Below are 27,354 nucleotides of genomic sequence, written 5' to 3'. Positions count from 1 at the left end.
ACATTTACATAGCACTTTATGGTTAATTAAGCACTTTATGAATATTTTCTCCTTCAGTCCTCCTAACAACACTAGGAAGTAGATATTATTATTAATCCCATTTTACAGATGTGGGAACTGAGGTAGGCAGAGATTAAGTGGTTTGCCTAAGGAAAAAAAAGCTAGTGTCTGAGGCTGGCATTAAACTTAAGTGTCCCTGGATCCAGGTCCAGATCCACTGTACTACCCTAGCTGTTATGTAAGTGAAGTCACACTATTTGGACATTTCATGACATCTAGAACAGATGATATTGAGCATAATTTAAGCTTTTCTTGATAAGGCAGGACCCTAAAGAAAGCATCAGTTACTATGCTTTTTGTGATATTATGGTATTCTTGAAGCACTTGGGAATTGCCCAGACATTTGCTATACACTTAATACTCTCACAGTAACTCAATTTCTTCATTCTTAAAATTAGGGAATTGTCCATTTTCAGCTCTAAATCCTATAATATAAATGACCCAACATGGTTATGCTTTTCAGTTTCTGTATCTACTTTTTATAGTGTTATTTTTTTTTTTAATTCCCTCCATTGATATCAGATCACCAGCTGTTAACATTTTGAAGCTATCAGTGTTCTTCCCCTTAGGAGCCCTCTCCTAGGTTCTGACCTGCTTCTATTCTGATGTAGGAAAGGAAGTCAAATGGTGAAGCTGGTTCATATGTTGTCTAAAATAACATTCCAAATTATTGGGACTGTCACAAAAATGAATTGTGGATAAGTAAAAGTAATATTATCATATGAGGAAGTTTAAGCGTTAGAATCACATTTGTAGTTTGATGGGAAACAATAATCATTTTTCCTGAAAGACTTTTACTTTCAGAGATCATTCTGTGAAAATTTTGATTGAAACTATGTACTGGATTTGGTATCTGAAGATCCAGGTTTGAACTAGTTATTTAATACCTTGATGACCTTAACCAAATCAGTTAATGTCTCTGAATCATTTTTCATTTATATAAAATGAAGGAATTGATCTAAATCAGAGGTGTCATGCTTGCATGCCTCTTTGCTGCCTGCAGTATTACTGAGAGTTACCTGAACCAGATTAGTGTAATTGGGAAATATTTACTAAAATAATTTAAAGTAGAACTGTACCTGCATAATATTAATTAATGTGTTTTCTGAGTCAATACCTATCAGTGGGTACCTTATGTATTGTTTAGTGGTCCCGTTTCCTATTGATTTTTATACCTTTGGTCTATATCAGTTCTTCTTAAACGTTTTTCCACTTGTGAGACCACTTTCCATATTTTGGCAGCATTTGTTGGTGTTGCATGGATTGACAACATGAACATTACAAATTGTGCATGTTTTGTGTTCAGAACCAAGGTTACAGTGAAGTTATGTGATGCAACGTGGACAAGTGCTACCAGAAATGTCTTGAATTCATTGCATTTGACAATTAATTTTTAGTCGTGCATTCAGAAACATTTTACTGTTGACAACTTTTTGTGATACTACATGAGGTCATGACCTATAGTTTAAGAAGCATTGGATCTTAAACTTTTTGTGTCTTTGTTGACAGTGTCATGAAGACTGGGGACCCCTTATTAGATTTTCTAAATGTCTTAAATAAATACATAGGATTATAAAGGAAACCTAAATTTAGTGAAAATGAAAACAGAATTTTTCTCCTCATGAAATCTATGCATGGACCAGGTTAGGAACCACTGTCAATGCAGTGTCTAAGGCCCCTTTCCAGCTCAAAATCTATGATCCTGTGTGTGCTATCCTCTTGAAATTTAAACATATCTTTAGTTTGCAGATAAAATGAAAGTATGTGCTGAAATGATGACACCGTAGAAGAAATCATAAATATAACTGACAACAAACATGATTAGAAGAACAGAGTATGTGTTATGCCTTGGAGATGAAGGGGACCAAGGGTAAATGGAGGAACTCAACTGAGAGTGTGTGTACACCAGATATGAATGAGACTGACAAGGAAATGAGAACAGAATATAACATGAGGTCACTTCACAGAAAAGAGCATTAGGGTCCTTGGATCTAGCAGATATTTTAGCCCACTCTTCACTATATTCAGGACTGGTTGTACCTACTTAGTCTGACACAACTGTTTTAAGGCTTTCTAGATGAGTGTGAGGGAGTGAAGTAGTCAGTAGATATGAATCCCAAATAAAAAGAGGTTTTAAAACATCAATTCTACTTCGTTGATTTGAGATTTTCCACTATTATCTCGTGGTGTTTTTGTGGATTCTCCTGGATGCCACAAGTATGAAACAGGAGTGAATCAGAAGGTTTTGTTACTATTTCTGTTTTTTTTTTCCTGTGCTATCTATGATTTGGAGGTATGGTATGATCTATGCCTGGGTTGCTATAACATTTAGGAGTCACTGCTTAGATCTGGAGTTATGAAGACCTGACCAAATCCTTCCTAAGAGACATAAGAGGATTCCTCTCAACTTCTGTCCCTCCCATCTGCCATGGTTCTTTCAGGTCAAACTACTTACCCAGCATCCATCTATCTGTCTGTCTATCTATCTATCTATCTCTCTCTCTCTCTCTCTCTCTCTCTCTCTCTCTCTCTCTCTCTCTCTCTCTCTCTCTCTATCTATCTATCTTTCTTTCTTTCTTTCTATCTCAATTCAGTAACTTGAGATTTCATTGCTATGAGGGTGTTTGACATGTACTTGAAATACACTGAAGAAAGAGATACATCTTCTCTTTTTTAAGAAAAATTAATTTTACTGATATTTTTATTTGCATGCCAAAAAAATTTCTCATAGCATCATGTATCTCTCAGAAAGAGAAACCACATAACAATACATTTAAATATAAGAATGAGGAAGAGAAGAGGAAAATAACCACAAATCAAGATATTGTAAAAGTCTTAAAATCCATGCAATGTTCCACCTCCATTGGCCTTTCACAACTACATAGTCACAGGTTGGAATGTGTTCTCAAATCCCTTCTTTGAGACCATTCTTGTCCTTTGTTATTTTTCAGAATTCACTTTTGATTGTTTTGTGGCTCTTGCTCTTTACATTATTGTGGTCATTTCTATTTATTGTTCTCTTGGCTCTGCTTATTTTACTCTGTATAAGTGTATAATTCTGTCCATGGTTTTCTGCATTCATGACACACACTCTCTTTGAAGACACAGAACAGCAGCATTCTAGATAGGAAGCAGCTTTAAACAACAATTTCCCTGGCAACAAAAAAGAGTCAGATATGAACTCACAAGAGTACTGACTAGCCTTGGAAGTTGATAGTTGATCTTGAAAGAGAAGCAGCCCCTTGAGAACCCAGGTGAATGACACATCCAGCAAAGACATGATGCCAAGTGGAGGAGAATATAAGAACTCTATAAACCAAGAAAAAAAAAAGACATTGAGTCCCTGCAGTTTCGGAGATATGAGTTGCCTTAGACATGATTCCTACATGTGTGCCTTACTACTATAATAGCATATTAAATTTGTATCTAATGTGCCTCAGGTTTAAAGATGGAATGTTTTGTAGCTTCTCTTCTGTAGCTTCAGTAAATCCCATTACTCTGAGTTAATTTTATCCACTGGCTGATTGTTTAGGGCAAGTTCATTGATATGGGCTCATGAGATTTAGAAATTTGGGGAATATAGATTTACAAGCAATGCTTTGTAACTCATGAGAGTAGCTACTCATTGGGTGATCCACGAGTGTAAATATGAGTTGATGGGGGTTATCCCATGTAAAGTGTTACATATGGAATATGCTTTTATTTTTTAATATCCAACTTAATAGACAAATGTCTAAATATTTATCAGCATAATTAGTTTTTATGTATCTATGGTTCATAATTTACTAGACACCTAATAGAATAATTAGTTCTTGCCTTCAATAATTCATTCATTCATTTCACAAATATTGTATAAGCACTCATTTCTGCTGAAGGCATGGTGTTAGGTACTATAGAGATTTTCCAAAATGGTGTCTATTTCCTCAAGCACCTTAAAATCTGTGGATAAAAGGATGAAGAGAGATGCACACAATTGATTATAAATGTGTTGATATGTAATAAATGTCATTTAAGTGGCACAAATTAAGTAAGATTACAGTATTTAGGAAGTATTTAGGAAGTCTATAATCACCAACTGAATAACATCTCCAAATGTAAAGGGATACAATGGGGTGTTATGAAAATGATACCAAAGCAGATTGCAAGAGAGATGAACTCCAATCCTACTTCTATGGAACATTTATTTGCTATTATAGTTTTGGGCAAATCATTTATCATTCTTGTGTGTCAGTTTCCTCACTTAAAAATGAAGACAACATCTCCCACCAGTGAAAAATACTAAATAGTAAGAGAAGTAGGTGAGCCAATGTTACAGAATCAAAAAGAGAAGAAAATATTTGGTGGGTCAAGAAGAATGAAGACCTATGAGCAGTCAGTGGACTTGGTAATACATCATCAATGACTTTAAATTTAAGTTTATTGGTGGATACAGAAGAAAAATAGTTTGTAGTTGAAGAATAATTTAATAATGAAGAAATTTGGCAGTGAATGAGAACAGATATCTATCTATCTATCCATCTACCTATCTATCTATCTATCTATATGAATATGTATTGCTATCTCAATTTCTACAGCAGAGGTGTCAAACCCAGGACTGGTGAATTACATCTGGAACCAGATTAAAATATAACTGGAAAATATTTATCAAAAGAAATATACTATTAATATTTGAATTTCTAGGTCAGTATGAGCTTACAGGGATCTTTATGTATGGTTTAGTGTCTCCTATTTCTATATGAGTTATACACTACTGCTCCACAATACTTGTTTTGAACCTCTCTTTTCTCCTCAGCTTTCCCTTTCCCAACCATCTTGGTCAGTTGATGAGCTCACTTGATTGGAGAGATTGAGAAAACTACTTAAAAGACTGAATCCATTATGTATGAAGTCTCTCATTGCCTTATGTTCATGCCTTTAAACATTTCTGTTTCTTCTTGAATGTACCTTCCCTTCCCTTCCTGACCTACCTCCTCACAAAAGCTAATACATTGACCTGAGAATTCGATTCTATTCCCACAACTCTAAGACGTCGCTCCAACTTATTTAATATTGTTGTGGAAATCAACTAAAGCAGCAATATAATGACAATAGTTATTATTTTATAGTTTTTCAGGTTTATAGCAAGCTTTACATATTATATCATTTGATTCTCATAATGACCCTGTCAAGTGAAATTATTATCCTCACTTTATAGCTTAGAAAACTGAGACTGAATTTCTTGATTTCATAAAGCTACTAATTATCTGAAGCAGGATTTTTAACTCATGACTTCCTGTTTCTTAGTCTAGATTTCAGTCTCTGTGGGCTTACCAAGTGGTATTACATGAACTTAATCACATCTATAAAACTGAATTGAGATGAAACAATGAATACTGGGATTTTTTTTTTTGCAAATATAAGGCAGTGTATGAATATAAAATGTAATTATATTGTGCCTAAGTGCAGAAGCAAGAGTCAGATTTCTGAAACATTGTTAGACTAGATTACTTGTGATATTCTTTTCCACTTGCAATCTACAAACTTACAAATTAATAATCATGTTCCCATCATGTAGAAGTATTGGAATATGATGGGAGTGGAGGAACCACAAATAAAATTACCTAGTGACAGATATATTAATATAATTAAAAACCAACAACATTTACATGAAATATAAAACTTGCAAATTACAGATTTCTACAACAGGAAAACCAATGAAAGTTTTCTCACATTATTTTCTTCCACATTTATTTGCTATCATATTGGGAGAGGTGCACATTCACTCTTTTTTAGAGATGGCAGATGATCACAATGAAATATACTTTTAAACTTAAAAAAAATGGAACAGATAAATTTCCTTGGCAAGCTTGTGCTCAACACCAGAAAAATTATAAAGGAAAATTCAAGATTGATAGTTGATTATTTTTGCCATACTCTCATTGGAGCATCCAGGTGGTGCAGTGGATAGAGCACCAGTGCAGGAGTCAGGAGTATCTGAGTTGAAATCTCACCTCAGACACTTGACACTCACTAGCTATGTGAACTTGGGCAAGTCACTTAACCCCAATTGCCTCATCCTGGGTCATCTCCAGTCATCCTGATGAATATCTATCTGGTCACTGGATTCAGATGACTTTGGAGGAGAAGTGAGGCTAGTGACTTGCACAGCCCTCCCTCACTCAAAACAAAGTCAAGTGCAAGTCATGCCATTATTTCTCTGATGGCATGGTTTTCTTCAGCAGTGAAGGACAAACACACACTTTCATAGTCATCATCCTTCCTTTATCAAATGGCTCATAGATGACTCAAAATGTATTCTGTAGAATATATTTGAAGCCCAATTCTATAGAAATATAAATGATTGAGCACAGCTCAGTATTAATATTTTGAGTGGGTTACAAATTGTGACTGAGATGTTAGAATGTAGACTTCTTGAAAGTAGGGGTTTTTCATTTAATGTATTTCTGTCATCTGCACCTAGTACATTGCCTAGCACATAGTAGGTGCTTAATAAATGCTTGGTGATTGCTTAATTGATAATATTTTTGAGAGAAACTATAAAAAAGAGACTAAAATGCTAAGATAAAGGAATTAAAACTGTTACCTTCAAAATTCATGCCTTATGAAGCCATTAGGTTGTTATGTGGATGAAGATAACTTTCCCTATACCCCAGAATCACAAGCTATGTCTATTGTTAAGGCAGTCCTTAATGTTAGGAAAGAGAATCAACAGATTTTCCTTGTCTTCTTCCAATGTTAAGAAATTTTTACCTATTTTACTCATCAAGGGATTTAGTGTGTAGATTTCTGTAGCTGCTTTTATCTATATATTCACAGGTTTAAGTGACAATGCTAGACTTTTTTTAGTACCACTATTCACAATATCCCAAAGATTCTTTTTAGCTGTGAAGTATATGAATCTAATCAGTGCTCAATGCTACCAAGGACAGTTCTGTCAATATTGGAACTCTTGCTCTGTGTATTACTAGCCTTAGAATTCAGCCTGGTACCCAGTACTACATGGCACTCATAGTATGCAGGGAGATTCAAGAAAACCTAAACAACTTACTGCAATGTTTCTCAGTGATCAGATTTAGGGCTCTCCTATTCCAGAAAGGTAAAGTATACACAGTCTTAGAGGTGTTTCTGATGGTGTACATAGTAACAATTTTTATAGGCAAAGAAAAATTTCTGAACTTGTTTTATTATGCCAAACATACTTATTTTTGTTATCTATTGATTTGTGTTTGGTGATATTACTATGCTATTTCCCAATATACTTTGTGTGAGGATATTTATATTTATTTATTCTTCCAAAGTTTGTAAAACAGCTCTGGTTTAAGAAAAAAACATTAGCTTCAAATGGTGATTTGGATTCAACATAAGGGAAAAATAATCTAACAATTAGCCCTCTACAAAAATAAGAATGGACTACCTCAGGTATGGCAAAAACTTGTGATATGGTAGTGAGATATCTGTTCCTGGAAACTCTCAAGTAGTGTTTGAATTACCATGCTTTAGAGATGTTGTAGAGCATATTCATTTGAGTAATGGCTAGCCTAGGAATCCTCTGGTGCACCATCATCTGGTGCAACATTGCAGTTCTATCAGTAGAGTTTTAGCTCTAAGCCTAGGTATTTCTTTTCATAATTACCTGAGAAATATTATCAGTTCAAAGATTTTATTGGTAAATTATGGAAGTTATAAGGGAAAATTGCCGACCTGAGTTCAGTTCCTTTTCAAGATTGGTCCCTGCACATTGCTCTTACAATATGTGCTTTGCTAAATTCAGGCAAATATCACCAGCTTCACAATACAGATATTTAAATTGGGAGGGTTTTAATAAAGATGTATTGTCTGCTTATTTGGCTCAATATTACCCCAAAAGGTAACTATATAGTTATCCTGAAAGAATTTTTTTTTTTAATAAACCAGTTGGGAAGATGATGGAGTAGAACAGGGACCTGCCTGAGTTCTTCCCCCAATCCCTTCAAAATACCAGTAAAAATGGCTCTAAACAAATTCTAGAGCAGCAGAAGCCATAGAATGACAGAGTGAAACAGAATTCCAGCCGAAGACAACCTGGAAGGCCAACAGAAAGTGTCTATTGCCCTGGCCTTAGAACAGAATGCACCCCAGCATGGGCCACACAGACACAGACAGAACTGGAGTAGGCCTAAAGGCACTGAATCACTGGCAGTTGTATCAGTGTCCAGACTTCTTAACCCATAAATTCCAAAGACAGCTTCAAAGGTCAGTACGAAAGCTCTCTCATGTGATTGAGAGAGGAATAGGGTCTAACTCTACCCCAGGCCCAGAGTGGCAATAGCCACTGCTACAGTGGCCAGCTGCTTCTGGAACTCTCACACTAAAAAACAGTGGAAGAATTGAGCAGCTGATCCACACTGTATTCTTGAGTGGTAGTCCTTTGGCAAGGAGGAACACTGGCAGAGCCTGGTGGCAGCTGTGGACAGGGATTCCTACTAGAAGTTCCAGGGCAGAGAAGAATGCTTGTGGCTGCTCACAGACCAGAGTGCAGGTCAGGACAGGAGTAAACACCTCTGCTTTGATCAAACACTACTTTGAAATAATTAAGAATTTATAGGTCCCTAGAAATATCTCTGAAAACAGCTGCACAAAACCCCTGAAACTTGGGGCAGTACACCTTCCATTTAATAAAGAGCTCAAAAGTCAAATAATGGCCTGAGAAAATGGGAAAAATAATACTACAGATGGTTACTTTCTTGAGGAAAATGTAGTTTTTATGATAAGGTATATCAAAGCATAAAACTAAAGGAAGACAGCAAGGTCAAGGCTCCTACATCCAAAGCATCCAAGAAAAATATGAAATTTTCTCAGGCCATTAAAGAGCTCAAAAAGGATTTTAAAAAATCGAGTAAGAGAAGTAGAAGAAAAATTGTAAAGAGAACTTAAAGTGATGCAAGAAAAACATGAAAAAATAAGTCAATAGTTTGCTAAAGAAGCCCCACCAAAATGCTGAAGCATATGACACCTTAAAAATTAGACTATCCTAAATGGTAAAAGAAGTCCAAAAAGTCAATGAGGAAAAGAATGCCTTAAAAATTAGAACAGGCCTAATGGAAAAAGAAGTCCAAAAGCTCACTGAAGAAAATAATCCCTTCAAAATTAGAATGGAGATGGAAGATGATAACTTTATGAGAAATCCAGAAATTATAAAACAAAATCAAAAGAATGAAAAAAAAGGAAGCCTATGTGAAATATCTCATTAGAAAAACAACTGACCTGGAAAATTGACCCAGGAGAGATATTTTAAAAAGTATTGGTCTACCTGAAAGCCATGATCAAAAAAAAGGAGCCTAGCCATCATCTTCCAAGAAATTATCAAGAAAAACTGCCTTGATAATCTAGAACCAAAGGGTAAAATAGGAATGGAAAGAATCCACCAATCACCTTCTGAAAGAGATTTCAAAGGGAAAATTCCTAGGAATATTGCAGCCAAATGCCAAAGTTCCTAGGTAAAGGAGAAAATATTCCAAGCAGCCAGAAAGAAACAATTTAAGTATTGTGAAAACATAATCCAGATAATACAAGATTTAGCAGCTTCTACACTAAGGAACTGAAGGGCTTAGATTGTGATATTCCAGAGATCAAAGGAGCTAGGATTAAAACCAAGAATCACCTACCCAGCAAAACTGAATGTAATACTTCAGGGAAAAGATGGAATTTCAATGAAATAGAGGATGTCCAAGCATTCTTTTTGAAAAAAACCAGAGCTGAATAGGAAATTTAAATTTCAAATAGAAAAATCAAGACAAGCATGAAAAGGTAAACAGGAGCAAGAAACCATAAGCAACTCATTTACTTTGGACTGTTTACATTCCTACATGGAAAGATGATATTTGTAACCCATGAGACCCTTCTCAGTATTATGGTAGTTATATGAAATGTAAATGTATGTGTAATATATGTATGCATATATGCATATATGTATGTATGTATATATGCATTCATATATCTATAAATATAGAGACAGATGGCATAGAGTGATCTGAATAAGAAGAGATGATACCTAAAAAAATAAAATTAAGTTTTGAGAGGAGTATTCTGGGAGAAGGAGAAAAGGAGAGGTAGAATATATTAAATCATCTCACATAAAAGAGACAAGAAATAGGTTTTTCAACATAGGAAAAGAGGGGGGAGGTAAGAGGGAATAAGTGAGCCTTACTCTAGTCAGATTTGGTTTAAGCAGGAATAATACCCATTCAATTGGGTATATAAATCTATCTTACCATGCAGGAAGGATGGGGAGAAGGGGATAGGAGAGGGAGGAGAAAAGAAGGGACAGCACATTGGGCAAAGAGGTAATCAGAAGCAAACACTATTGTGTGGATAAGGGAGAGAATGGAATAAATAGAGAGCAGGGCAGGATACAGGAAAATATGGTGAGTCTTTCACAACATGACTGTTATGGAAGTGTGTTGCATGGCTATGAATTTATGACCTATATCAAATTGCTTGCTTTCTCAGTGAGGAAGGAGAGAATGTGGAACTCAAAATGAATGTTAAAAATTGTTTTTGAATGCAACTGGGAAATAAATTGTACAGGCAATGGGGTATTGAAATCCATCTTGCCCTACAGGAAAATAGAGAGGAGGAGAATGGCAGAAGAGAATGATAGAAGAGAGGGAAGATTGGGCAAAGGGGTGTTTGGGGCACATGCTCTCCTGAGGCAGGGAGCAGGGAAAGATTGGGAGAAAATTTGGAATTCAAAATTTTGTGGAAGTGAATGTTGAAAACTGAAAATAAACAAATTATATTAAGACGACCCCCCAAAGAAAGTAAAATGAAAGGAGATACAAAAGATCAGGGGTTCTTAATATGGGGATCAGTAAACTTGTTTTTTGTTTAATTAAAAAAATAAAGCAGGTGTTACTGGCAGCTGCTGGGATCCTTTTGCAATATCTTATATTTGGAACTGAGTATATATTTATTCTAAAATTTATTAGATATTAAATGGAAGTACTATAATTTCACAATAGTTTAGCCTAGTATCTGAAATAAATGATTAAATAATTTACCCAAATATGGACCTTGAGTCATGGACTCATGAATTGGAAAGCATAGGAAAAACAAAAATAATGTAAAGGAAATAACTTTGAACATCTTAAGAACTCTGATTCATACAATGGCCAATCAAAATTCTAGGGGACTCACGATGAGACGTTTTCCACCTCCCAACATAGAGAAGATGGACTCAGAGTGCAGATTAGGGGCCTTGAGAGGTGAGACTAGGGCAAGACCAATGGAGGAATTTAATGTCATTAACTACATATTTTTTCAATGCATATTTTTTCCCCTTATGTACGGAGCCCAGAAGGTCCCAGGGGGTGCAAGTCAGAGGCACAGCCTGTTCCCGTGGGAACAGTGCTGATGTGCACCCTGGCAGAAGCTCTGTGTGACCCTGGAACCTGATGTTCCCGCAGCTACTGATGTCCCCTACAGTAAAGTAACAAGTGAGCCTGGGAACCCAGGAACTAGCTGCAGGAACAAGATAAGCTTCCTTGCTTACTGGAATAGTCATGAGTTGGTGATGTGATGGGGGGAGCTCCAGCAGGGTATATAGGAGGGAACAAGGGAAGGTTGGGAGGAACTGATGTGGCAATAAAGTGAAGTAAGCTGCCTCCTCGGGTGAACTGTTTGGTCATTCCTCTCCTCCACAGGAGGGTCCTGAGACATCTGAAGACCGGGAAATCAGTTAGCTTACGGAACGGTAAGCTTCCAGGTGAAGGCTTGGGGATGGCCCTGAGCACCCTTACTTTATCATAGGGAAGAATGAAAGTGAGATAATGTAGGTCTGAAAAATCTACATCCAGAAAAAGATAAATAAATAAACCCAGCAAAAGATAAAGAAATTAAATCAAAATTAAACAAAAGTTTACAATATACAAGTCTGTTCATGATTCTCCTCTCCTCGCAGCTTTTGAACCACTCCATAGTCTGACTCCAAACTACCTTGATGATTTATTTCACCATTCTTCAATTTCTGATCTCTCTCCTCTAGCCATACTGCAATGGGTCTGGATGACTAGCCAGATCCTAACCTGCTGTTTCCAGTTGTTCTCTCTCTTTGTCCCTGCTGCTTGAAGCAGATTCCCTTCACATCTCCATCTGTTAAAATTCTTTTTCCTTCAAGGCTCAGTTCAGGACCATTCTCACTTTCTTTTTTAAGTTTTTCCTAACTTCTAGCACAGCCTCTACCATTATCTCTGACTTATTATGACCTTTCCCCAAAAGTCTCATTCCTCTCTTTGATTTTTTCAATAAACTAATCTCCTTCCTATTATATCACAGTTTTATTATGGGTAGACATGAAGGGGCAAGCCTGCAATAATGTGAGCAGTGTTGGACTTGCTATCAGGGAACTTAAATAGATTTTAATCGGCTCTTATCTTGGTTTCCACATCTGGATATTTTCACTGACTATCCCTAAAGACTGAAATGCTCTCTTTCCTCATCTCTTTCTCCTGCTTTCATAGTCCTCCCTCAAGATTTAACTAAAATCCTATGTTCCTCAGGAAGCCTCTTCCCATTCTTCTTAGTCCCAGTGCATTTTTTCTGATAATTAATTAGAATTATCCTGTCTATAGATTGTTTGTACGTATTTATTTGCATGTTTTTTTTTTCCCCACATTTGACAATAAGCAGGAACTCTTTTCCCCTCTTTGTATCCCTAGTGCTTAGCCCAATGTATTGCACAAAGTCAGTCCTTAATTTGTTGACAGATTGATCTTCTCTGAGATTTTGGCAAATTACTTCAACTCTCTGAAGCTCATGTTTCTTATTTCTAAAAGAAGGAGGATAATTTTCATTCTATGTAATTCACTGAGTAGCTGTGATTAAAGCACTTCATAAACCATTAAATCATTATCTAATTTTGCTTCATTATTATTATTATTGTTTGGCAACATTCCCCTGATAGACTGAAAGACCCCTTACAGAAGGACTGGGGACTTCTTGTTATTAATGTGTGTCTACTTGCATAGTACGTTTTGTGCATAGAGAGTGCTCCATCTATAATGCTGAATTGTATTATCATTGAATTTGTATTAGAGTTGCCAAGTATGGAGGAAGAAAATCTGCTAAAATACAGGGCACCTTTCTCCACAGGATCTTAGATTTAGAGCTGGCAGGAACTTTATAGGGCGTTATTTTCAATGCCCTCATTTTACCAAAGAATAAACAAAGTATGAAGAGGCAAAGTCACATGCCCAGGACTATACAACTGGTAAAAGGCAGAGCTAGGGTTTGAACCTCTGTTCTCTGGCTGTATATGCAGCAGTCTTTGCACTTTGTTTCAAACCTGGTACATTTAAAGTGAGGAAATAAGTCAGAAATAAAAATATCTCCCAAATGGTTATTTCATTTTCCAAAGAAAGAGTTTCTGAATTTGGGGAGATCTATATATTATTGTATTATAAGATACAAAAAAAAATCTTTCAGAAACTTTTCTTGGGAGCATGAAATGGAAAGTTATATCACTTACAAAAGGAATTGTTTTTATACATCACAGCACTAAAAGAGTATATTAATCAAATTCACAGGAGTTAGGAGAGGTATTTAATGTCATATGTTGTACTGGGAAGAAGGGGTGCCATTTAAGAATAAGGAAGAGAAAAGCTAAAAAAATTTTGAGACTTCAGAATAACAAGGAGATTAATGTTGGGCTAAAAAAAGAGAGATCATAAAGAGACCAAGACACTCAATATGTTTTCAGTAGAGACTATTGTAGTGTTTAAGAGTAACAAGAACTCTGTCCTGGGAAATGTAGGGTATAATGCATCTGTTAATGCCAGGTAGGAAAAAAGAGAGAGAACAATTGCATGGAATGAAAAATGTTAGCACAGGGTGAAACAATTGTAAAAAATGCCCTACAAATTTAGCAGAAGAGGCAAGATAAACTAGAGAGAAAATATGTGAGTCAGAAAATAATGTAAGGCAGCACAGATTAATGACAACTCTAAAATGACAGTTTCTCATCTAATTTTTTAAAAAATAGCAATGGTATATATTAAGAAAAAATGCATAATGCTAACTCGATGACTTGGAAATATAAAATCCTATGAAAGCAGAAAGTTTAAGTGTTGATAACATTTAATATTTGATATAACTGTCCAAGTCATAAAGTCATAGGATCATATATTTAGAGCAAGAAGTAACCTTAGAGTTCTGGGACAGGATGGTATAATGGAGAACTTAACTTAGAGTTAATAATATGTAGATTTAAAATTTTCCTCAGACACTTGCTAGACGTGTCACTTAACCTCTCTCAATCTCATTTTCCTTAACTCAAAATGACATTGGACTTATGACCTTGAAGTTCACTTCTAGCCTGGGTAGTTAACAACTAGGTATTCCTAAAACAAACATATTTTTAAGTTTAGTCTTCAGTGTTAATATTTTGCCTATCACTTTCTTAAATCTAGGCAATCAAGAAAGTAATGACTCAAGCCCTTAGCTGTTGCCGTTTTTTTTTGTTGTTGTTGTTTGTTTGTTTTTTTTAATTCTCCAAGGTGTAAGGGACAAGTTGTGGCAATACATTCAGGGAAATTCATAGGCTACAATGAGCAGTGTAGCTACAGAAACCTAAGTAGTTGAGCATATGGAAGCTTAAGAAGAGAAGATATAGGGAAAGCAAGATGGAGATAACAGTTACATTCATTTTTGAAAGAATTATTATGAGTAAGAAAGAGAAATACTAATTATTGAGAAAACAGAAAGGTTTATGCTAGCTGAATTGCAACATACCCAGAATTTTATTGTTTTTCTTGGCACATATGCTTAATGAAGACAGCGGTATGGATCCTTAGTGTTTTACCTAGCTTGTTTTTCTTTCCCTTCTTTTTATTTCCATAAAGAACTTGGTTAACTTGGTTGTCCCACCTACCATGAAGCTGCTGCTTTTTGTTTTTGTTTTGTTTTCAGAAAGAATCCTCTCTATAGGTTTTTGGAGGTTATAAGCACACCACAAATTTAACATGAGTTATAAGACACTTTGTAACGTCAAATCAGATAGTTGACTTGGACTAAGGACTTTAGGATAGTTTCATACACAATTAACAGAATACATTTATTTTAGCCAGGGATGTTTTGCTGGCTTTTTTTATTTGACTCTCTGACTGGGTATCATATTTCATAGTCTCAGATGTATATTAAAATATCATAATTCTGCCCTCATGAGAGTGAGGACTTCTGACCAATGAATTTCAGTATATAGGAACAGAGAGAGGGAGATGTCTGTGAAGAGGTGAATCCCATGATGATGAACAAAAATGATATTTACAAGGTATTTAAAGCTTGCAAAATATTTCATATGAATTATCTAATTTTATACTTAAAACAAAATTGAAAAAACAATACATATATTGTTATCACCACTTTGTGGATAAAGAATAGAAAATTAAAGGTGGTTGCAGAGAACACGATTCGCTAACCATGAGGAAAGCAGATATTCCTAGCCAACATGTTACAATGTATAGTAGACACTGAGCATGATGGCCAGCAAAGATATCAGAAGTTCTGGATTGACTGAACTGTGCTTTGCCCTGGCATCTAACACATATATTCTTTGGTCATACATGTTCCATACACATGTGCTCTCCCTCTAGTTTCTTAGTTATATGTTTTTTACATGTGCCCTTACATGCTGGTGCCATGATAGTATATGGGAAAATAGATCCTGTGGGAGGATTTTTTTTCCTGTTGTTTGGTTATGCAGTTTGATTAAAAGTTTGTTGCTGTTGTAAGCTCTGATTAAATTTTCTTTTCCTTCTGCTTTTACCATTGTACCTGGATACTGATTCTATTGCATACACCCTCTTTTCTATGATTGCAATGTGAGTTGCCCTGGCATGCAAAATAAATATTCATTGGCCATCCATATTCCTTACACATCTTCTCTATTCATTTTTATTGGTGCTATGTGTTTTTTATATATGTGCACTTAACCTGCTGGTGATATAATAACCTGTGAGAATGTACCCTTCTCGAGGACTTTTTTCTTATTATTGTTTGCTATTCAAGTGAAATTCCAGGTCAGTTGCCTGTCCTATCCAAACAAGTATTTATTTTTCAAAAGTTTAAAAATCATGCTATCTTCATTGACTAGAATCTCATTTAACATACTTGACAATGAATAAAATCTTGGTAAATGGAAGATTAAGGAAATCTTCATCATTAAAGGGTATTATAATAATAACAACTCTTGATTGTTTGGCAATTATTAAGTATCTACTGCATGCAAGGCACCTTGGGAGGTACTAGAGAAACAGAGATATAAAAGAAAGAGACTTTATTCTCAAGGAAGTTAGAGTCTATCAAAGAGTTAGAATATAGCAATTTGCCATTTATAAAGTTTTCCCCTCTTTACAATCTCACAAGTTAAGTATTACTTATGCTTTTTAAAAAAAACATAGGGGCTATAATAAATTTGAGAGTTGATAACTAAAAAACAGTGTATTGTCTTTGCCTGTTAAATGATACTGAATTTTTTTGGAGAAAAGAAAAAAAATGAATAATTATATGTAAGGAAGGCATTAAAAACAAGAAAGCTGTTGTAGACTTTCAACTGACAATGGAGAATAAGTTAAATAACAACCATACGATCCTTAGATAGAAGGGTTTCGTATCACTGACGTGGGTTCTCTACCCAGGGGAAGATTTAATTCTCACTTTTTTTATGCCTTCTCTTGCTGTGCAATTCCCCTACTGTCTTCTGCAAATCTACCATAAAAGATATACTCATTCAAAGATCTTCTGGGTCATTTAATATCTCAGAGGCATTAATTGCAACATCTAGTGATTCAGCTACTGTAGTCCATTCTTACTTCATTACTGGCACACTTCCTTTCCCAGTGATATTTAAATGGAATATCTATTCACCGTTTCTCACCTATAAGTCAGCATCAGTAAAGTGTGAAGGAACACTGACCTCTATCACACATCTTTCTATTGTTCTTTGTGTTTTTTTTCTTCACATAATCAGGATAATGCAAGATTTATGTCCATACGGCGTAATAGGAAGAACATGGATGTGATAAATTTAGACTTTTGTGACAGTAAACAACCTGGAATCACTGAAATGACTACTCAGTTTCCCAAAAGCAATCTAAGCCAATAATCACTAAGTCTATTTTCAACTCCAATTCATTACCAATAGCCTTTGCCCATTATATATGTGTATATGCATGCACAAACACATATGTATATATACAGTGAGCAATATTTATTAATACATATATAGTATATTATATATGAACCCAATGACTTCCAAGGTCCATTCCAATTCTAAATCTTCTTATATTTATCAATATACATATATGTGCAGATATAAATATACATTTATGCACACACGTATTTTATATTCCTAAATATGAATTCATATGCATGAACATATATGCACATGATAACTACAAAGAACTTTATCTGAGAATATATATTTTAGGATGTGATAAAATGAAGATTTTATTACGGGAATTTTTCTGACTTAATATCTTTCTGCAACATGTTAGGTCTTTGAACTTAATAGGTCTTCATTTTTAGAAAGTGAAATTACTATTGCTCTTTGACCCACTCCTGTTTAAATCTTGGGATGCCAGAGTATAAAGATGGAACAGCTGTACTCTGGAAGTTGTACCAAATGAAACTGCCTGTCATTTTCTAGGCCCTTTTAGGAAATGGCAGGAAGAACCTTTGACAATGATCTTATATATATTGAGAGAAAACTGGCATCAGAGGGTATTCCAGGAGGTTTGGGAGAGATAGCACTAAAGAACAGTGCAGAAAATCAGAAATTTTGAACCTGGGAAGAACATATTTATGATCTTTGGAGTTAAAATAAAAGAGTAAGAAGATCCTTGAGACAAGCAAAGTGCTAAGTAGTATGAATTCCTGGAAAACTCTTGCAAGAAAATCAGTCAAGTTTAAGACTGGAGTTTATATCCTTCATACATATACTAGGGCTGACATGTCAGCTTTTATGTCAGGGGCAAGGCTGTATCCTAGTAGCCCATTGCATCCATTCATTGATATCAGTATTGGTGAATCAAGAATGAATGGCAATTTTATTATATTTCTTTAGTGTTTAGAACAGCTGAAAGTCATTAAAAAATTATTATCATCTCTGTAAGGGAAAAGTAACTGGCAAGTGAAGAAGAAATCCCCCAAAGTCAAAACAATTCTAATTTCAATGAGCAATTTTATTTTCCAAAACAATTTTAGCTTTTAACAAAACACTCCAATTTGGGGAGAGTAATATTATAGTTATAGTTCAATTTTCGTCTGGATTGTTAGTTGGCATAATTCTATGCCTACATGAGAGAGATCCTGGTCTGTGTGAAATAGTATTGTAGAAATAACAAGAACTCTTTTTTGTATAATGCTTTATATGTTGCAAAGTATTTTTGTCTTTTCTCAGAATAAGATGTTCATTTGGGTAGTATAGAAATGTCCACTTTGAAGAGAGGAGGAAAAGGTACAGAAGGAAAATGACTTGCTCGTGGTCATGTGACCAATAGACTGAAATTCCCATCCTTTAAATCAAAGCCATTGTTTTTTCTGCTAAGAATCAGGAGGGCAAACTTTATCTCTAACATTCTCTGATCTTTTGGAGAAATTATTTAACTCACTGTGCCTTAATTTCATCTGCAGAAAAGGAGCAGTGGACTGAATAATCCCTTATATTCCTTCTATCTATAAAAATCCCTGGTTCTCTTGGTTTATATAGCTAGACAACACTACATAAAAGAGATAAAAAAAAAAAGACAGCTAAATCCAAAAGAGAATTTTAGTCAAAACCCTTCGGAGATAATCAGGAGAAGCTGCTGATTGGTTCTAGCCATGGGTCTCTCTCCCCTAATGCTAACAAATGGATGTTAAGAATATTTTAGAGAAAAGCCTCAGGAAAAGCATGAAGCTATGATGGATTTTGTTCCAATCATGAGACTGATACAAAAAAGCAAGTGCCAAATGAATCATGGGGACAAACAGAGAGAGATTCTGAAGATGTAAAGTGGCATTGCTCCTTCTAAGCAATGATGCCAGTGTAGTTGAAATAAAATGAAAATTCAATGTGAGTTAATAAAAGACTATCATAATTAAGGCAAATCCTACAATTGGGTACATGGGTAGAGGTATCATATGTAAAACGAGCAAGGTAATTATTCTTCTCTACTTAGCATTGATTAATCCTCAATTGAAAATGAAGAGTTCAGCAGGGATCAACTAAAAGGTTTCAAGGTTTGGAAAATAAGCGCCTAGATTTTTTTGAAGTTTAGATTATGAAAAAAATAGAGAGAAAATAGATAAATGTGAAAAATGTGGATCAAGAAGTATAAGAAAAAGGTATCCAACTAAAATCCATTTTAAGAAAAATCTACATAAATCCTGCTGGTTGTAGCTTCACATTTGTGTGATGATTTATGGGTACAAAGTGTTTTCACATCTGTAGCTTCTTTGTTTGTCCCAACAACCACTTGAGGGATGAAACGCAAGTATCATTTCCTCTATTTTGTAGGTAGGAAATGGGGACTCAAAAGTTTCACTTCATATCTGGAGCAACACAGCTTCTGTGAGTCAGAGAGCTTGGCTTCAAAACTAACCCGGTCCTTTCACAGTGCACTGGGTTGGCTTGCAACATTGGAATTAGGGGCTAAAAGTGAGGCAGATCTATGACATCTTCACATGAGGGTTCCTTAACATTCCATTAACTTTGTACAGTCTGACCTAAGAGTATCACATCTCTCACAAACTGCCCCACTTTCTACTTTATCCAGCTGAACTGTGACATAGACATGACTCCAATTCTTTACACTTTCACTTCTAAGCAATGGGCAAAATCAAACAAAACTGATCACCTTTTGTCTTTTTACCCGGGAAGATGGAAAACAGAAAAACCAAGACCTTATTAAAAACACTGAAAGTATGAAGATCATCATACAAAAATGAATATAAAAGTAGTTGAACTAATCTTGAAAAATACCAGCTCTATTTTTTTTTTCTGGGGCTGAAGATAGTTTTCCCACAACCACCACTAATCTAGCACTTCGTGGTTTGATTCAAGACTGAATTAAGCTTGGATGTTAGAAGTCAATTCAAAATGAAACTAGGATGCCTAGGTAAAGCTGTGGCTACTCTGGTCCAGAGGTGAACCCACTGGGAAGACCTAATATTCTGAAATGTGTTCTAAGTATTTGATTTACCTTATCATCCCTGACTTATCCTTTGTCTTTGCAGTGGATCTCATAGTTCTGGCTGTCCCAAGAAGGAAACTTCCCAGGGCTCCCACTTACCCAGACTAGTTGAGGTGTTTAGAGTGACTTATACTCTATAACCCTTGCTTCTCCTATCAGGAAAATCTGATTCAATAAATCTATGCCCCCCAAAAAAGCCAGTTGCAAGATACATTTTGCATTAATGACATTGATGACAAAAGTGTGAATCTCATACTGCCTTATTTCTAACTTCTCTATGTATAGCGACTTTTGTTCAGACACCCAAGACCAAAAGCCCTCTTGGTTATCTTTGTAAATTCCTCCCTCTCCCGCTCTCCCATACAGTCATTAGCTAAGTTCTGTCAGTTTCACTCTTGATATACATCTTGTACCTCTTCCCTCATTTCCACTTTCCCTTTAGTGTAGGCTTTTTAGTGTAGGCTAATTAATTTGTTTTGACAACTGTAATAACATCCTTACTTGCCTTTCTTCTCTCTCACCTCATCAATGCTTCATTCCTACTAACTATAGAGAAATCTCTGATTACTTTAGCTGAAAGTGCTCTTTCTCTTCTCATTTTTTTCTGGGGTACGTTGTGTAGATCTCTCCTTTGCCCCTGCCACATTCTACACTATATAGTTTTTAGTCTCTATAAATGGCATATATGGGAAATGCAGTTTCCCTAAGGTAAAGAAATCTGTCACTTTTTAAATAGTTATATTCTTAGCATGTCAAACATTTTCCTACTAGTGCCTACTAGTAAGTGTTTCATAAATGTTTGTTGAATGGATATTTGAATGTTCCTGATAATAGATCTGACCATGTTAGTCACAAGGTTAGTAACCATCAGTGAATTCCTGTTGCTTAGAGAATTAAATGCAACACCTGATTCTTCATTTCCAACTTCCTTGACTTCCATGGTCTATCTTGGTACTATTATAGAGGCAATATGGAGTAATGGATAGAATGCTGCTTGTAGGATCAGAAATGCCTGGGTTCAAATAACCCCTCCATCACTTTCTAGATGACCCAGAGCAAGTCATTTGAGTTCACTGTCTCAATCTCATTATCTATGAAATGAGACTCTGGTACTTGATGGTCTCTGAGATTCTTTCCAGCTCCAAATCTATGATCTTATGTTCTCCCAACTAGGCTGAAATCATATTCCGGGACCACATCAAATTATCTAGTGACTGATGATAAATATACTTATTTACATTCAATATTACTCATACACTCACACATATTAACTAATCTAGTTGCCTAGCTTACTTCTAAATAGTATATTCATAGAACTTGCTCTTTTCTTGATTTGGTGAATTTTTTTAAAGTCTAAGTATACAGCAAGAAAGATGGTTCGGTAAGTGCTCATATCAAATCCCAGTTCCCATCATTACCTCAAACCCAAAAGAAAATTGATAAACAAAATAACATGAAAATACCTGAGCATTGCAAATTTACTACTACCCCATTTTAATTTTTATGACTCAGTTGTCATAATGATAACAAAATAATTTTATTGAGAATGTGTCTTACTTGCCAAAAAGAGAGATATGACAAATCAAAGATTTTAATATATAGGCATTTGTAAAATCTTATGGATTTTATGAATCTTATAGAGAATCTTGTAAATATCTTGCAAATATTACACAGAGGGATAACAGAACATCATGAACAGAATACTCTACCCTGGTCAGACCATTAGTGGAGTGCTATATATGATTCTGGTTGAAAAAAATTAAATGTATCATATAGAAGGCAACAGACATGAAGCTGAAGGAACTTGAGATTATGCCTAAAGAACTGAGAATCCTTAGCCTGATAGAGAAAAGAGAGAAGTTGTCTTCATGTATATGAAGAGTTAACATTTGGAAGAGGGTAAAATTAGAAGAAATAAATTGAGAGGCAAATTTAGGATTCATATAAGAAAAGTGTTCTTAACATTTCAAATTATTTATAATTTAAGGGAGGTGCCTCAGGTAGTAGTAGATTCCCCTCACTAGAAATTGTCCAAGACTTGACCACTTGTCAACTATATTGTAACAGAGATTCTCAATATGATTTAGTTTGTACTAGATGGCTTATGAAATCCCTTCTCTCTCTTTGATTTAATGATTTTATTCTACATTTTCAGAGGCTTTGAAAAAATCAGTGAATTCTTCTGCAATGTCAGTATCTCAACCATTCCACTCCACTTAGCTCTAGTATCACTATGAAAGAAAAATCTCTCAATTCAATAAATCCATTAGATGTGTGAACTAGATATGAACAAGGCTTGACATTTACCATTTTAATGAGTGTCAAAAATAACTGTTCCAAGTGATTGGGACATGTGGATCATGTATAAAACTTCTGCACAAGATTAGAACTAATGAACTGAACAAGTGCCAATGAAGGTCAAAGCTTTTTAGCTAAGCCATTGAGAGGTAATCAGTTGGAGGAAAGCAAGTAGAGGAAAGGGTCTTGGCTTTGTTTTAGTTTTAATCTTCCCCATTACCACCCCCTACTCTCTTGCCTATATGAACACCTTAGGAATTTCAGAGAACTAGAGGATTTGAACTTTTGATTAGTGTGCTAGAAGCATCTGGAATGCAATGGCTAGTGGCAGAGCATGCATATTTAAGATAGACTGAGCCTATTGAGCAACAGATTCAACCTCTCCAACGAAGCCAGCCAAAAAAAAAATCATACACCATATCTAAGGAGAATATCTTGAAAATTCTAGTAACATGTCTCTAGAAGATGAGAGTTATCCCTATATCATATTTGCTCCCTAAGATTCTGCCCACTTTCCTCTGGATTCAGTTTATATTTGTAGGATAGTGTGTCACAGTCACTTTAAGAAATGTTTTGTACCATATTTCTCATCATACTAAAAACTCATCCATTTCTAAAAGAAAATGAAGTGTTGCTAAGTAATTTTATATAAACTCATAAAAGCTTTCAATCTAAGATTTTACTTCATTTAAAAACATGCTTAGAAACTTTTTTCTAATTATAAAATTTTCTTTTATTAACTCCTATATACCCTTTAATATATTTGTAAATTCAAATTCACTTCTCTATCATTCCTGCTTTGTTACTGAGTCATCTCATTAAAGACCTAAATTATATTCCCCTCAGCTGGGTTATTAATACTTCATCACCATGGGGAATTTTTAAAACTCAAGCTAATATACCTGAATTCTTTTCAGAATCCTATAATTCAATAAGCCAAGTCTTTTGACCATATCCAATGTCTTTACCTAAATTGATATACATTATTATAGCTTAGATATGGATAAAACTTATGTATTTTTAAAAAATATATATATTTTTCACTGAATGTATTTACTGGAATGCCTTTTTAAAAAAATATCAGATCAGAATTTCTTTATATACCTTAGTTATATTTTAAGATGATGAAAAGAATAGTGTACTATAATCTATTAACTAAATGTCTTCCAATATGAAAAAAAGAGTTAGCATTATAGTCAGATGCATATTGTTGATAAAGGTGTTATAACTTTGTGAAAAACATGATTTAAAAAGTCTGTTAATAATATCATCAGAAGAAATAATTAAAATAACTTTTCATGGTGGTGGTTTGAAGACTAAAGTATAGTATCTCTAATTTTATTGTTCTTTCTTTGTCCTTTGGAAAAGTCTTTAGCATCTGACACAAATATATATATTATATATATGTACTTTTTCTTTACACAGGAATAATATTGAAAGCATTATGGGAGAAGTGGTGATAAAAACTGCACTAAACTAGATGAATTATAGTATTTGTTCTCTCCTCTAGTGATTTTCATAAGTGCTCAACAACTCAGCTCAACAATTTTCAATTTTTCTGGCTTTTAGCACCCTGAGCAGAACATTCTGAGACAACTAATATCCTATTCCAATTCCTAAAGTCATTAGAGATACTTACAATATTACAGATGAGTTTTGCTAGGGAAATTTGAAAGTGATCACCTCTAATCACCACCCAGGGTGGAGGAGATACACTTCAAAGAACACATTTTAAGATATCTATTTTAGATGTTGCATTTCTTCCAGTTGAACACAATGCAACACACAATGCCTACTCTGTGAAAAGCATAATGCTAAGTGTTGGAGAAAAAAAAAAAAAGACAAAATAGTACCTCCCTTTAAGGAACTTTTATTCTACTGGAAGGATACAATGAGTCAACAGGTAATACTAATGTTCCTTTAAGGAGGGAAAGCAAACTAAAAATTAAAAGTAAATTGGATGGCTTTGTTTAGAATGTGATATACGCACTGTGCAATAAGTGTTGGCCGATCTCAGCTTATTTATATTATTGAGGCACAGACTATTAAGATTATCAGGGTAATTCAGTTCTGTTGCTTCAAACTCAAATAATTCTTACGCTATGTGAACTGATTACTGCCAACTCCTGCTTCAAGATCAAGTACAAAATGAATCAGATGCTTAACAAACTACGTCTTCCTTGTTGGGGTACTCTGTGAATGGGGAAACTGTAATAACTCCCAGAATTGTGACTGACCGACCCTAATACCCCCTCTTATTAACTTCTTTTTAGTATCTACAGTCTCCTGGGCATTCTTTTTTGTTTATAGACCTAGCTTGGGTAAAGGTACTCAATTCAGTTACATTTTTAAAATAGTATTTTATTTTCCCCCAGTTACATGACATGAAAATTGTTAGCATTCATTTTGCAAGGTTTTGAGTTCCAAATTTTTCTCCCTTTCTGCCTCCATTTCTCTGCTCTGAAAATGGCAGACAGTTTGATATAGTTTATACATATGTTATCAAGTAAAAAAATGTACGCATATTAGTCAATTGTGAAAGAAGCTGTAATATTTGTGCACATGTAGGTTCCTTTCCCATTTTATGGTCTCTTTGAGATACAGACCTAAGAGTGCTATTGGTGGATCAAAGAGTATGAACAGTTTGTCCTTTGGGCTAGTTTCAAATAGTTCTCCAGAATGGTTACATCAATTCACAATTCCACCAACAGGGCAATAGTGTTCCAGTTTCCCAAATCTTGTACAGTATGTACTATTTCCCCTTTTTTTGTCACTGCCAGTCTGATAGGTGTGATGTGGTACCTGAGTTGTTTTAACTTGCATTCTTCTAATCAAAAGTGATTTAAAGCACCTTTTCATGTGCCTACAGATAGCTTTGACTTCTTCATCTAAAAACTGCCTGTCCATAGGCATTGATCATTTATCAGTAGTGAAATGGCTTGTATGTTTATAAATTTGACTCAGTTCTCTATATATTTGAGAAATGATACATATATCTCTGATATACCTACTCTAAAAATATTTTCCCATATTTCTGCTTTCCCTCTCATCTTGTGTGCATTGGTTTATTCTTTGGAAAAGTTTTGTAATTCAATATAATAAAATATCTGTTTTACATTTTATAACGTTGTCTATCTTTTGTTTGGTCATGAATTCTCCTCCTCCACATATATCCAGCAGGTGGCTTATCCCATGCTCTTCTGATTTGCTTATGGTTTTACCCTTTATGTCAAACCCATGAACCTCTTTTGACATTGTCTTGGGATGTGGTGTGAGACCTTGGTCTATGTCAAGTGTTGTCCTATCGTTTTCTACTTTCCTAGCAGTTTTTATCAAATAATGAGCCATTACCCTGAAATTTGGGTAATTGAGTTTATTCAATATTAGGTTACTATATTCATTGAGTAATGGGTCTTGTGTACCTAATATATTGCAGTGATCCACCATTCTATTTACTAGTCAGTATCAGATTGTTTTGATGATTACTGTTCTCTAACGTAATTTGAGATCTGTTATTGATAGGCTATCTTCTTTTATTTTTTTTTATTAATTCCTTACTATTCTTGACTTTTTGTTCTTCCAGTAGAATTGTGCTGTCATTTTTTTTTTATTTTGCAGCTCTAGAAATTTTTTTTTAGTAATTTGATTGGTATGGCACTGAATAGATAATCATTTTAGGCAGGATTGTCGTTTTTGTTATATTGGCTCAGCTTACCCATGACAAGTTGATAGTTTTCCAGTTGTTTAGATCTGGTTTTATTTGTGTGAAAAATGTTTTCCAATTTTGTTCATATAGTTTCTAGGTTTGTCTTGGCAAGTAGACTCCGAAGTATTTTATATTTACAGTTGTTTTAAATGGAATTTGTCTTTTTATCTCTTCCTGCTGGGCTTGTTTTGGTCATATAAAGAAATTTTGTTGATTTGTATGTGTTTATCTTGTATCCTGTAACTTTGTTAAAATTATTAATTTTTCAAGTAATTTTTTTAGTTGGTGTTCTAGGATCCTCTAAACATACCATCAGGTCATCTGCAATGAGTGATAGTTTTGTTTTCTTATTGCCTATTCTAATTCCTTCAATTTCTTTTTCTTCTTCTCTTATTGCTATAGCTAACATTTCTAGTAAAAATAGTGAAAAATAGTGTTGATAATGGGCATCCTTGCTTTGCTACTGATATTATTGGGAAGGCTTCTAGCTTATCCCCATTACAGATAATACTTGTTAATGGTTTTAGATAGATACTACTTATCATTTAAGGAAAGCTATCTTTATTCTTATGTTCTCTAGTGTTTTCAATAGGAATGAATGGTGTATTTTGTCAAAAGCTTTTTCACCACATATTAAGATGATATGATATCTTTTGGTTTTGTTTTTGATATCGTTAATTATGCTGATAATTTTTCTAATGTTGAACCAGTCCTACATTCCTGGTAAAAATCCCACAAGGTCATACTGGTTAATCCATTGGTATATTGCTGTAATCACCTGACTAGTATTTTGTTGAACATTTTTGCATCAACATTCACCAAGATAGTTGGTCTATATTTTCTTTTTCTCTTTGGCTCTTCCTGGTTAATGTATCAGTATCATATTTGCACAATAAAAGCAGTTTGGTAGAATTCCTTCTTTGCCTACTTTCCCAAATAGTTTAATATTAAAATTAATTGTTCTTTAAATGTTTGGTCGATTTAACTTATGAACTCATCTGACTGTGGGGATTTTTTCCTAGGGAGTTCATTGATGGCTTGTTCAATTTATTTTTCTAAGATAGGGTTATTTGGGCATTCTAT

This window comes from Notamacropus eugenii, chromosome 4 (assembly GCF_028372415.1).
Source record: "Notamacropus eugenii isolate mMacEug1 chromosome 4, mMacEug1.pri_v2, whole genome shotgun sequence".
NCBI lineage: Eukaryota > Metazoa > Chordata > Mammalia > Diprotodontia > Macropodidae > Notamacropus > Notamacropus eugenii.
This window is presented reverse-complemented; position numbering follows the sequence as displayed.